The 12,358-nt window shown below is 42.3% G+C and overlaps 1 long non-coding RNA gene across 1 annotated transcript in view; it reads right to left on the bottom strand.

Annotated features, from left to right (window-relative positions):
- Positions 1-9,979: 9,979 nt before the first annotated feature.
- LOC123835204 (uncharacterized) overlaps positions 9,980-12,358 on the bottom strand; it is a 42,403-nt gene continuing 40,024 nt past the window's right edge. The window contains exon 3 of the long non-coding RNA XR_006788679.1: positions 9,980-10,309. This is a non-coding gene — a long non-coding RNA (uncharacterized LOC123835204). The remainder of the gene's footprint in view (positions 10,310-12,358) is intronic.

The following is a 12,358-nucleotide window of genomic DNA, read 5'->3' as shown; positions in this document are numbered from 1 at the left end:
ACATAACAATCTTCGAGACGTGGCCCCATCCCTCCCTTGCCAACCATGATGACATGAATGAGGATATAAATGACCAGTGGTTGGTTCTTATCCTTGATCCAGCCCCTTCTCAAACCTGGTAATAGGGACCCTTTCTCATAAGTTCTTGTCTTCTGGATGGAGACGTGATTATCAAGTGACTGCCCCTGTGAAATGAAAATAGTGTCAGCCTCTCACAAGGACGCAACATGATACTTATGTCTGGGAATGCTTACAAAATGGAAAAACAGACCTTACCAAACTGCTCTCTGAAGCGAGAGGGCTGCCATGGGACTGGTTGCTCATGGTGGCAGTGGGGACAGTGTGGATACGGGTCCCCCGACTCAAACAGGCCGCCAGGAACCAATGAGGGGTTTGCTATTGTCGCAAGTCCAGAAAACCTGCCACCAGTGTCATTTATCTGAAACTATTTCAGCTGTTCCTGCAGACTCTCTGCTCCTAGTCTGTCCAGGAAGAGGCCCCTCCTGAGCTGGACGGTCTCCCTCTCCCCACCGCACTAGACCACCCCCAAATATGCAGGGCTGATGCCAAACGATCTTAAAGTTGTCTTTGATGCCCTGCTTGTGAAAACCCAAGTGAAAGACAGCTCAACAGCTTACGCCTCAATGGAAGAGAACAAGGCTGGGGAGAACAGGGTATGCACAGCTCTGATTATATCAGACTCCACTTAGAACCTGCCATGGCTCCCTATTGTCTAACCAAGATGACTCAGCCTGGCAACAAGGATCTCCATGAGAGCCACATCCCCCCAACTAGCCCTCTATTTATTGGGCAGCATAGTGATTAAGAGCGAACACTGGAGGCTAACTCTCTGATTCAAACCCTACATCCATTACTTGTTACTAGGCAACCTTAATCTCTTGAGATTTCCATGGTTTCCGAGTCTGTAAATGGGAAAGAATGGTAGTAATAGTGCCCTACTCCTGAGATTGTTTTGAGAATTGAGATCATGCATATAGAGTGCTTAGCACAGAGTTCATTTGTCACATAGTAACTAGTCAATAAATCAGGGTTGGCAAACTCTGGCCTGTGGGCCAAATCCAGCCCCCTGCCTATTTTTGTAAATAAGATGTTACTGGAACTCAGCCACACCCACATTGCCTCTGATTGCTCTCATGTACAACAGCAAGGTTGAGACCCTGTTGTCCACAAAGCCTAAAATATTTGCTGTCAGGCCCTTTACAGAGAAATCATCCAACCTCTGCAACAAACACTAACTTACTATTTTATTCTACTCAAACCGTACCACTCACCATTCCTTGGATGAACGCTGTGATTTCCTCCTCTGGCCTTTGCTCAGTCACTCTCTTCTCCTGGAATGCCCTTTCCACCCACCTGGGCATATAAAACATCTAACACAATGCCTGACTCGGGTAGGGCTCAGGAAATGCTCTTCTCTCTCTTCCCGGCTCTGAAATATTACGACTCTAAGGCTCTATTAAGATTCTGTTACAACTGAAAGCAGTATCTTCTTTGCAACTGTTGCTAGAATACTTCGTTCGTGCAGACTTACAACACTTTTCAGATGCAGCTGTATATGTCCCTATTCCTTTATTTTTTCAACAGGACCTCAATAAATACTTGCTGAATAAATGACAATCTCACTACGTCATAATATACATTTCTATGCTCATGGAGATCCTGGCCTCTACCCTTCAGGGTCCAGCTCAAGCATCATCTTCTACAGGAAGCCGTTCCTGAAGCCCACCATTGGAGGGATGAGTAGTCTCAGTCCAGCACCACAAAGACCCAGTCTGAGCAGGGTATACACATGGAGTCCAGAGCAGACATTGCAGAAATGATGCAGACATTTCTTTATTACTCCCCAAAGGTATCCATTCACACTGGGCTAAATGCACCTCATCTGGGGCCCAAAACACCACTTGGTGTCTCTCCTCCTCCTTCTCCTCCCCCTTCTTCTCTTCTTTTTTTTTGATTGTGAAATAACATCATAGAGTAATTACACGTACATATACATACATGCAAATAAATAAATTAAATAACATCTGGTTTAACATATAAATAGTAAAGCAAATAAGCTTGACCATCCCTATCACACCCCCACACCCCACAACCTCCACTACGGATGGCCACTCCCCTGATTTCCATGTCTCTTAGTTTCTAACCTTCCTTTCAGTTCCACCCCATGTGTGCAAATCTCTAAACAATATATATCATCGACTCTTGCCTGTTGTTCAACTTTATAGAAATGAGACCATACTGGATGCATTCCTCTGTGTCTTGCTGTTTTGCTTTTTTTTTACTCTGTTTTTAAAAATTCCTGATATTGGGGTGCCTGGGTGGCTCAGTCGGTTGAGCATCTGCCTTCGGCTCAGGTCATGATCCCAGGGGCCTGGAATCGAGTCCCACATCAGGCTCCTTGCTCAGTGGGGAGCCTGCTTCTCCCTCTCCTTCTGCCCCTCCCCCAGCTCATGCTGTCTCTCTCTCTCTCTCTCTTTCTCTCAAATAAATAAATAAAATCCTTTTTTTTTTTTAAGATTTTATTTATTTATTTGACAGAGAGAGACAGTGAGAGAGAGAACACAAGCAGGGGAGTGGGAGAGGGAGAAGCAGGCTTCCCGCAGAGTGGGGAGCCCCATGCGGGGCTCGATCCCAGGACCCTGGGATCATGACCTGAGCCGAAGGCAGATGCTTAACGACTGAGCCACCCAGGCGCCCCAATAAATAAAATCTTTAAAAAAAAATTCCTGATCTTGATCCATGGAACTGTACTTTCTTTATTGTCATTGCTACATAGTATTCCTTTGTAGGAGTAAACTAAACTTTATCCAGTCTTCTGCTGATGGATACATTCGTTGTTTTGAGTTTTTAGGACTATAAATATTGATGCTAAACATACTTCTGCACATTACATTCCTTGCAGGGTCATTGCTGAGTTGCAGGAGTGCTCACCTTCACTAATTGCCGCTAACTTGTTTTCTGCTCTTGTCGCGCCGGTCTAGACTCCAAACAGTGCTGTATGAAGACAAGGTCTTGCTTCCTAGCCTCACCAACGCTTGGTATTGTTTTCCTTTATTTTCTGCCAATGAAGGGGTGTAAATGGATACCCCACAGTGGTTTTACATTTTGCATTTCCCCGCTTGCTACTGAAGGTGCACATTTTTCACGAGGTTATTGCCTATGTTTTCTCTTCTGTGAAATGTTCTTTCATGGCCTCTTGCCCATTTTTCTTAGGACTTTCTCTTAGTGAATGATTTTTTTCATTGACTTTCTATTATCTCTTTATTACTAATTTGTAGGAGGCTTGTTGTTTTTGTTTTTGTTTTTTAATATTTTCTTTTTAAGTCATCTCTAACCCAACATGGGGCTCAAACTCACAAGATCATGAGTCGCAAGCTCTACCAACTGAGCCAGCCAGACGCCCCTGGAGGAGTTTTTCTATGTACTCTGGATCCTAACCTGTTGTGTGGTACATGTGTGGCAAAGAATCTCTCTGGAACTCGGGGGGGGGGGTCCCTGTGTGGGGAACCTGTCCACGGAGGTTCATGCCCCCAGAACTTGGCTCAGAGTATCAGAGTCTCATAAGCCAGGAACGCTCACTCGGACCCAATCTTGCTTTTCCTACTGGCCACAATGGGTCACAGGCCTGTGGCAATTCCATCCACGACACTCATCATCCAAAACTACAATTGTAGGGCTCCAGACAGTGTTTGAGGTATGGTAGCTTAACTACAGCATCCTCGGAATCAAGTGCCCACATCCAGATGGCCCTTCTTCAGCATCCTGGGAGTGAGTTCCTAAAACCATCTCCCTACAAGCTCTTCCAGAGTTGGTCCAGGGGAGCTGAGGAGCCTGATGATTGCTCCTGGGCTGTCAGCATCCAAAAGCCCTGTGCTCAGCAATGGCCTTTGGCTGACCAGGAGTGCCCTCCCCAGCAAGGTCTCAGCTGGGCCCTCCCACAGCCGGCCAGGCTCTTTCAAGGCTGAGCAGGTCTAGGAAGCAACTGGGATCCCTCTTGTTCGCCTGGAGAAAGCCAGCCAGCGTCCTGCTCTGCAGCTCAGCTTACCAGCTCCCTGTAGGTGTTCTCCTAGGGCCCAGCAAAGGCCCTGTGGTATGCAGGTAACAGAAACGGCCCCTTTGTCAAATGTTTCTCTCCTCAACTAAGAAAAAACATGAAAATAAAAGCTGAAGTGGTATTCTTCAAAAGATAAGTGTGTGTGTGTAAAATGTGTAAACTGATTTACTTCACCCTTGATTTTCAATACGTTTTCCAGATCTGAGAAAAGTTCCCCCAATTAAAATTCAAAAATTGAATTCTGTGGGCAAGTTTGAAAACATGCTTCTTCTCTGATTCAGCTACTTACAAATTCTAGAGGTGAATAATTTGTACCCTTCATCCTCCAAAGGGGAAGCTCCCTTCCTGGAAATGCATTCCTCATCTCTCCACCAGGACTCCCTTCTGGTAGCTACACGAATTTCCCTGAGACCAATTGTAAGTAAATACATTTGAGAGTACCACAAAAATATTTTTCAGTTATTGATTTAGACTTCTTGGCATGGGAAAAGTGTAAAAGAGCATCAGAGTTGACTTCGTTTTTTAAATCACCTAAACGGAGGTACTCTTTGCCAATAAAATACACACTGAAGAGGAAGGAGAGACAGAATCCAGAAGCTGAGGAAAAACCCACTCTCCTATAGAGTTGATGAAGCAAGATCTTCTTCTTGACGAGAAATAATAGTCTCCCAATAGCACTAAAAACTATGGAGCATGGGAACAAATAAATTCTGAGGTAAATGCTTGAGAATATGTTCGCACTCTGGCTTCCTGCTTCTCTGTGTCGTAGACACAGGTCCCTGGAAAAGCCATCGAAACGTGAAGTGTCAACACAACAAGTGTGACGCTGTCAGAGGATGCTGCCTAATTAATTCTCATCTTTCAGCAGAGAACACAAGAAAATGAAATGGGTACAAACCAACTGGAGCCTGAAAGAATGAACATATAAACGCTTTTCTGTCGGGTGAGCTTGTTAAACATGCCATTTCAGAGATTCATACCTGGAAGGAGAAGGGGGGGTGGTGCGGGAAGAGAGAGGGAAGGAGGGAGGGGGTCAGGGAGAAGTGGGAGAGGGTTTCCCAGTTTGGAAATGGGAACAAGGAGTGAGCTAGCAGGACGCGGAGCTAGATGACAGAGCAATGTGAGGACAACGTATCACTAGACCCTATTGTTTCCATCTCTTAAACCTTCTCTGGTTGCCGCTTCTCTCTGACACTCCTATCCACATACAGGCCCATATCATCTTTCTCTTGGAAAATATGACAGCCTCCTGAATAAATCCCCAGCCTCCATCTCTCCCGCCCCAGTCAACCCTCCATACACCTCAAAAGTGCTCTTTCCGAAATGAGGGTCAAACCAAAACAGCTTCCCAGTGCCTATAGCAGAGAATCCAACTTGCTCGGCATGACATACACGGACCCTTCTGACCTGATCCTGCCCTTCTCTCTCCAGACTGCGTTCTGCAGAAGACTGACCGAAACTGAGGGATATTGATGGGCACACCCACACACAATGGCTTCTTGGTTAAATAAGGGGAGGAAATGCTGGATTAGACAGAGTTAGCCCCAGGATTTCTCAGAGCCTTTTAAATGCTAATAGACATTGCAGACTTCCAAGGGGGTCCAGTAAATACTGTGGTGCTCTGGCCAGATCCCCTCTTTGGGGTGAATGACCCATCCCCCAGCTTCTGGGACTCTGGCCCACAGAGTCACACAGCTGGGTCACACAGCTGCCCTCCCCAGCTCTGCCCCTCACAGGATGACCCTCAGCCTTGGAGAACAGCCTTGTCCAAGGATCTGCGTCCTCTGAGGGGGATGCCCTCAGCCTGGGATTGGCTGATGGGGAGGACAACGGCCTGGCCCTCTTGCCTCACTGGAAGCACTCTGAGAGGCCATTCTAGCCCCAGAAATCTCCATAGGACAGGATGAGGCCTCGGTGCCAACTACACTGGGAATCCGCATGGCAGGCAGGAGAGTGTACCTCGCAGAACTCCAGCCACTGGGGGTGTGATCGGCCAAGGGAGCAGATGCGACCCTTTGAAACCCGTTGCATGTTTGCGCCCAGGCCACCCCACCATGGGCTGTTGTCAGTCAGTGACTGAGTGTCAGGGGCGCTAAGACTTTCCTGACAATCTAGATGCTTCCACCCAGCTTCCCCAGCTCCAGGGATGTTTGAGGTAAATGTTCCCCAACCACATGACCTTATTATAAATTGTGCTGGTCTGCACAATGATTAGTGTCGGTTGAGGCCTTGTTTAGGTAAATGAATAAGACGAAAGTGAAACAAGAAAAATGAGTATCAGAACTTTGCTTGTTGGTCAATAACTAGTGAATTCTTTGTTAACTCTAATAAGGGTTTTCAGCACTGGGAGGAGATGTCTTCAATTTTTGTGCTCTTCTCAATGCAAACAGCTGCAGACCTGATACACTTTTAGGCTTAATCTCATTATTAGCATTTTCTCCATTGCGGTCTTAAGCCCGACCATCAACAAAACATTGAATCAAGCGTTGATCTGCAGCATTTGTCAATATGTGGCGCAGAGAGTCACCACCGCTGATTTTAAGCTGCCAGAAAATGGTCCCAGAACGCAGGTTGGGAAGAGATGTGTACAAGGCCACCATTATTCGGGATTTCCATCATGTGGTTGCAATAGACGTAAATGACCTTAAGAACAGAGAATAGGAAGTGAGATAATTAGGAGATGATGACCTTTTGCTCACAACCAAAGATTTCAGGAAGCACTGGGATTCACTGACTCTCTTAAGCCGATACAACCGTCTTACACTGAATGAAATTTGGAATCCACATCCTCTGGTTTCTAGACTGACCTGTGAGTCCTATTTCATACCAACACTTATCGACGACCTGGAAAATCATCCAAAGCTCAGCTGGTGCTGACAACGACATGTTCTATGATGGTGGAAACAAAACTAATGTGCTTTTAGGTTTGTACCCGGCAAGATACTTTTAGAAAATTACTTAAATTTCCAATATAATGGTGACTATTTATTTTCCACTGCTTTCTTTTAAAATAATCAAAACCAGCTAAAAGTACAGATGTAACTATTTCTCTGAGTGCCGTGCCATTTTGATGGAAGCTGACATTAAAATTCTTAACAAATACACCCACTGTGGAATGCTAAAGTATACTTTCGGGCAATTTTTCAGAGAGCCATGGATTCCATTTATTCTTGTCACCATAGCAACAAGAAGAATCACTCTATTATTTTCACTGTGACATTTCCAATTATTTTTTCTCACAGTTTAGGCCACAGACAAAACTAGAAAGAATGGTGTTGGCCACAAAACAAGCCATAAAGTCAGAATTTTCTCTTGGGGCGAAAGGTTGCTCCTGGGTAGCTGATACCTTGAGCCCATTATGAATCTCATACTAAAGTCCCAGATCTTTGGGAAGAAAAAAAAAAGATTTACTTAAAAACTTGTCACATGACCCCTATTGACTTGGGGGAAGCAGAAGAGGAGATATTTTACCAATGGTGTAAACCAAAGAAAATTTAAAACTAATTGTCAGAGGGCTTTCCTTGGGGGGAGTGAAAGTAAATTACATCCCAATGATTATGGACTCTCAGTGATAAAGCAACATTCTGTTCTCTGCTTCTAACTTGTCAAATGTGGTATATTGGAGGGTAAGCTAACATGGCAACAATATAAACCCGGGGTCAGAGCATCAGACCCTGCCCTCCACATAAGACACAGGCGAAGAGAAACAAAACCAAGCAGCCCTGGGCTTTGCCAAAACACAATAGCATTTGACCCATAAGAAGAATGCACTTTCTGAGTGGCCAGAGGTAAATAAATTCCTCCTGCAGAAATGAATGTTTATGTATGATTTTTCTGCACATGCAGCGAGCATACTCAGGCCCTACAGCGTTGGGTATAAAATAATGCCACAATTTCATTGCTACCCACCAGATTTCAGGAACCACACCCGCTTCAGTCTCTCCTCCTGGTGCTGCTGCCTCATCTCAGATTATGGCAAAATTTGGCCCAGAGTCAGTCCAGAAGTCAGACCTCACCTTCCCCCTCTTTAGCCTCCCCATCAAGTCACTGATCTGTTTGTCCTCCTGATAGTTTTGCCTTTTCCAGAATGTCATATAAATAAAATCACATGGCCCTTTGGGTCTGGCTTCTTTTCTTTAGCTCAGTGCATTTGAGATTCTTGCCTGCTAGTGCACGAGTCAGTAATTCTGTTTGTATTTACTAATAGGATCAGAAGGAGAAAAAAATTATAAAACAAAATACAAGAAGATATTGCAAGCAGTAATGAATAGAGAATCCTAGTGGAACCGCCTTAAACCAAGTGAGCAAAATGATCACCAATTACAAAACAAGCCAACATCACATGGATAGTCCGAGCTCTACCTAAAGATCAGGTATTTGGGTTATATTTAGGAGACTGAGCACTTCCTGATTAACTGCCTGGGCTTGAATTCTGGATCACAGATTATTATACTCCTGTTTCCCCTACAATTATAAAGATAAGCCTTTATCTCTCTCTACTTCTTAATTACTAATGTGTCATGGTTTAAAAATCTGAGCCTTGAAAACACTTCCTAGAAGGATTTCTTCAATTACAAATTTTTAAAAATTAAAGATTTTTTATCATAAATATATAGTCATTGTATAAATTTGGGAAAAATGGGAAAATAGAAGGAAGATTCAAGTCCTGCATTGCTGTTGACTTTAACAATCAGACATCCCCACGCGATATGTGTGCTTAGTTCTTAACTACTTCCTAGTCCGCTGCATTTTTCTGCAAGAGAGAGAAACTGGATTTCAGCTCCACAATTATGGCTCTCTTCACGCAGCTTGACTTCTGCAGGAAAAGTCACAGGGCACATCCATAAGCCTCATGACTGCCCTTTCTTCTACAAAAGCATCAAAGCTAATTTTCAAAAATTAAAAACATGATCCATGCACAAATAGAGGATGAAAGCTTGCCAAAGATTTATTCTATTCTTAATGAGAGAACCAGCAGGATGGTTCAAGGAGCTTTTCAAGAAGTGAGTATTTATGGGCATTTGACAAAAAAAAAAAAAAAATGTTAGAGTTCTAGGTTATGCAACACTGGTTAATGTCCCACAGACCAATAAAGCAGTAACCTTTCCGTTATCTTTTCTACCGCTTAGAAATTATTTGCATCTTTTCCAGACAAATATCTCAAGATAACATGTAACTTCATAGACTCTGGCCCTTTAATCATTAATAGATAGCAAGACAAACAAGAACATTGCCCTAAATATTTCAATAATGCTGGGGTAGACTTGTTAAATAATGCTTTAAGATGACATCAAAAAGACATGCTCTCCTCTTTTTGCCTTACTTCCAAGTTTCGAATACAAAATTCACTTTTAAAAAAATCTCTCAAAATTTCTTTTCTGAATATATTTAAATAGTCTAAAATAGCAGACAAATGGACTTTTTGACAGTAACCTACACAGTGAGTGTTTCTACGTAGTGAGAAGGTGCTGACGCGTGGGAAAAGTCTTTAGGGTAGGGTTGCAGGTTTAGCAAAAAAAATACCAGACACTCAGTTAAATGTGAATTTCTGATGAACAGATAAGCAACGGATGCTTTTTACTATAATGTAAGTATAGTAAACACATAAACAATAATTTTTGGTGTATAAGTAGGTCCCATATATTGCATGTGTACACATTATTATTTCTTTGGGCCCTGCCAGTTCTAATATTCTATAAAGATATCCCCTTAACAACAAATCATGAATAGGATACACACGTTTTTTTTTCCTAAGTGCATTTTGAATCCCTTCATAATTCATATTTCCCGCTAATCATGTTCTACAAATACACTGTGTGTTTGAATACTGTACTCCATTTGGTTTGCTCTAAAATGAGCAATTTAAAATGTCAGAGAATCCCAGGGTTAGATCGTACAGGGAGACAGTGAGACAGCTTTGTGGCCGGACAACACCTGGGGTTTGGCTCTTGGTGAGACAAACGTGATCACAAACACTCACTTTGTTCCTGACCTTCCCGAGGCAAGGACTTGAATAACCCCCTATTGTTTATACCGACCTAATTCAAAGTTCTTTGCAGCTTACCTCCCAGTACTTACTGACAACTGGTCTTCGGCGGCAGTTGGCTTTTGCTGCTTCGTCTCCTGATTCTACACAGTCCTGGGAAGTTTTCCTGATCCTTTCTGATGAAGTCAATTTTCCTTCGATTCTTTTTTTCAGACTTAGCTGGTAACGTGGTGCATCTTACCATGTCTCTAATAAGTGGAACAAAAACTACAGTATACATTTTTTCTATGCCAAAAATAGAAACTGAACATGTGTACCATTCTGCAAAATAAAAGCATATCTCAGAAATGAACATCATTAAGACAAAATAAAAGCATATCTCAGAAATGAACATCATTAAGACCAGTGAATTTGTATGCTCTCACTTCATCTCTAGAAACTTCTCCAGTCGAACCAATGAGAAAACAAGCTCAATAGTCAGTGATGGATCCATCTCAGAGGAGCAGAAATATATATATGTGTTGTTCTCCCGAATGAATGACTATAGCTACAACAAGAAGCCAGTCTGAGCTACTGTCCTACTCATCAGCTATCCCAGGGCCATGCTGTTGGAGATTCTGGAAAAACGCAAACTGTAGAGACTGTTATTCCAGCCTTGGGTGGAGTAAGAAGTAGCACATCTAGAACTCAGGGTCCTTCTTCAGTTCCCATATGTGGTGGTGTATCCTAATTACCTCAATCATCAGGATTTACCTCTCTTCAGACTCACTAAGTGGATTACTAAAAGATGTAAGTCAGGCAGAGGTAAAGGGATTCAAGACGGATGGTCTGAAATACAAGAAGATGTGAAGAACAAAGAAAGAGAGAAATCTGTAGACTAATGTACGTGAATATGGACTAAATAACTCTATGTAAATTAGTAATGACAATGTCTAGTGAAGTTTTAAAAACAACTGAAGTACATGACAATATGTAAGTCAAGAAGATTAATGAGTTTAAACTGTTCTAAATTCTCATACTGTCCAAAATCAGAGTAAAAATACCGATTGATTTAGAATCTGGTAAAATAAGTATGCAAGTGAAAATATCTCAGGTAAGCAGTAAGAGAATAGAAACAGAAAGAATAATTTCAAAGCTGGGATTAAGAAATAAATGAATATGGAGAGAACACTATTTCATTCCAAAATAAAGAAAGGAAGAAAGAAGAAAAAAAGAGAAAAAGCAGGACAGATGGAAAGCACAAAATAAAATGATATATTTAAACCTAAACACATCAGTAATCATATTAAATGGAAATGGATTAAATTCTCCAGATAAAAGAAAAATATTGTCAGACTGGATTTTAAGAATTAAATCCAACCCCATGCTATTTATAAAAGACACATCCAATACGTAATAATAGAGAAAAGTTGAAAGTAAAAGGTGGAAAATGATATACCATGCAGATACTATAGAAAAGATAGGTGTTACTATAAAAACAAAATAAGGCAAAAAAGCAACAGGATAGGAAAAGAGCCGTATCATAAAGACAAAAGATTCAACTTACTAGAGGACTTTTAAAAATTTAGCTTATGTGAATTTAAGATAACAACCTCAAAATACCTAAAGCAAACATTGCAGAACTATGAGAAATAACAGAATGATCCACAATTACTATGAAAGATCTCATTATACCTTTCTGAGTTTTTAATATAGCAAGCAGAGGGTGTCAGTAAAGCCAGAAGCTTGTTCTTTGTAAAGACTAATAAAAGTAACCAATCAGGTGGGGGGGAGAGAGAAAAAACACCAATAGCCACAATCGGGAATGAAAAAGAGGATGCTGAAGATGCACAAAAGGGGAGAAGATAAAGACAAAACAGAGGAGAAACGACTCTAAACAATTTTATGCCAATAAACCTTTTCAGAAATGAGTATTTCTAGAAAAAATGTAACTTATCAAAACTGATTCACAGGGGTGCCTGGGGGGCTCAGTCAGCTGAGCGTCCAGCTCTTGGTTTTGGCTGAGGTCATGATCTCAGGGTCATGGGATCAAGCCCCATGTCAGGTTCTGCACTCAGCGCGGGGTCTGCTTGACATTCTCCCTCTCCCTCTGCCCCTCCCCTTTCTTGTGCCCCCCCCCCATCAAATAAATAAATAAATCTTTAAAAAATAAAATAAAATAATGTCTCCAAGACTAGTGGGTGAGGTTAAGCTAAAAGAAAAGCAACCACAAAACCAAAGCAACTGGGGATAAGTCTTCATTGCATCCGTGTCTGAACCAGGAAAACAAGTCACGATGTGAAGAACAGCGACCAGTT

The sequence above is a fragment of the Mirounga angustirostris genome, unplaced genomic scaffold (genome assembly GCF_029215605.1).
Source record: "Mirounga angustirostris isolate CCGP_5_RB_7025 unplaced genomic scaffold, mMirAng1.0.hap1 SCAF_12, whole genome shotgun sequence".
NCBI lineage: Eukaryota > Metazoa > Chordata > Mammalia > Carnivora > Phocidae > Mirounga > Mirounga angustirostris.
The sequence above is the reverse complement of the archived record's forward strand: the minus strand, read 5'-3'. Positions and strand labels throughout refer to the sequence as shown.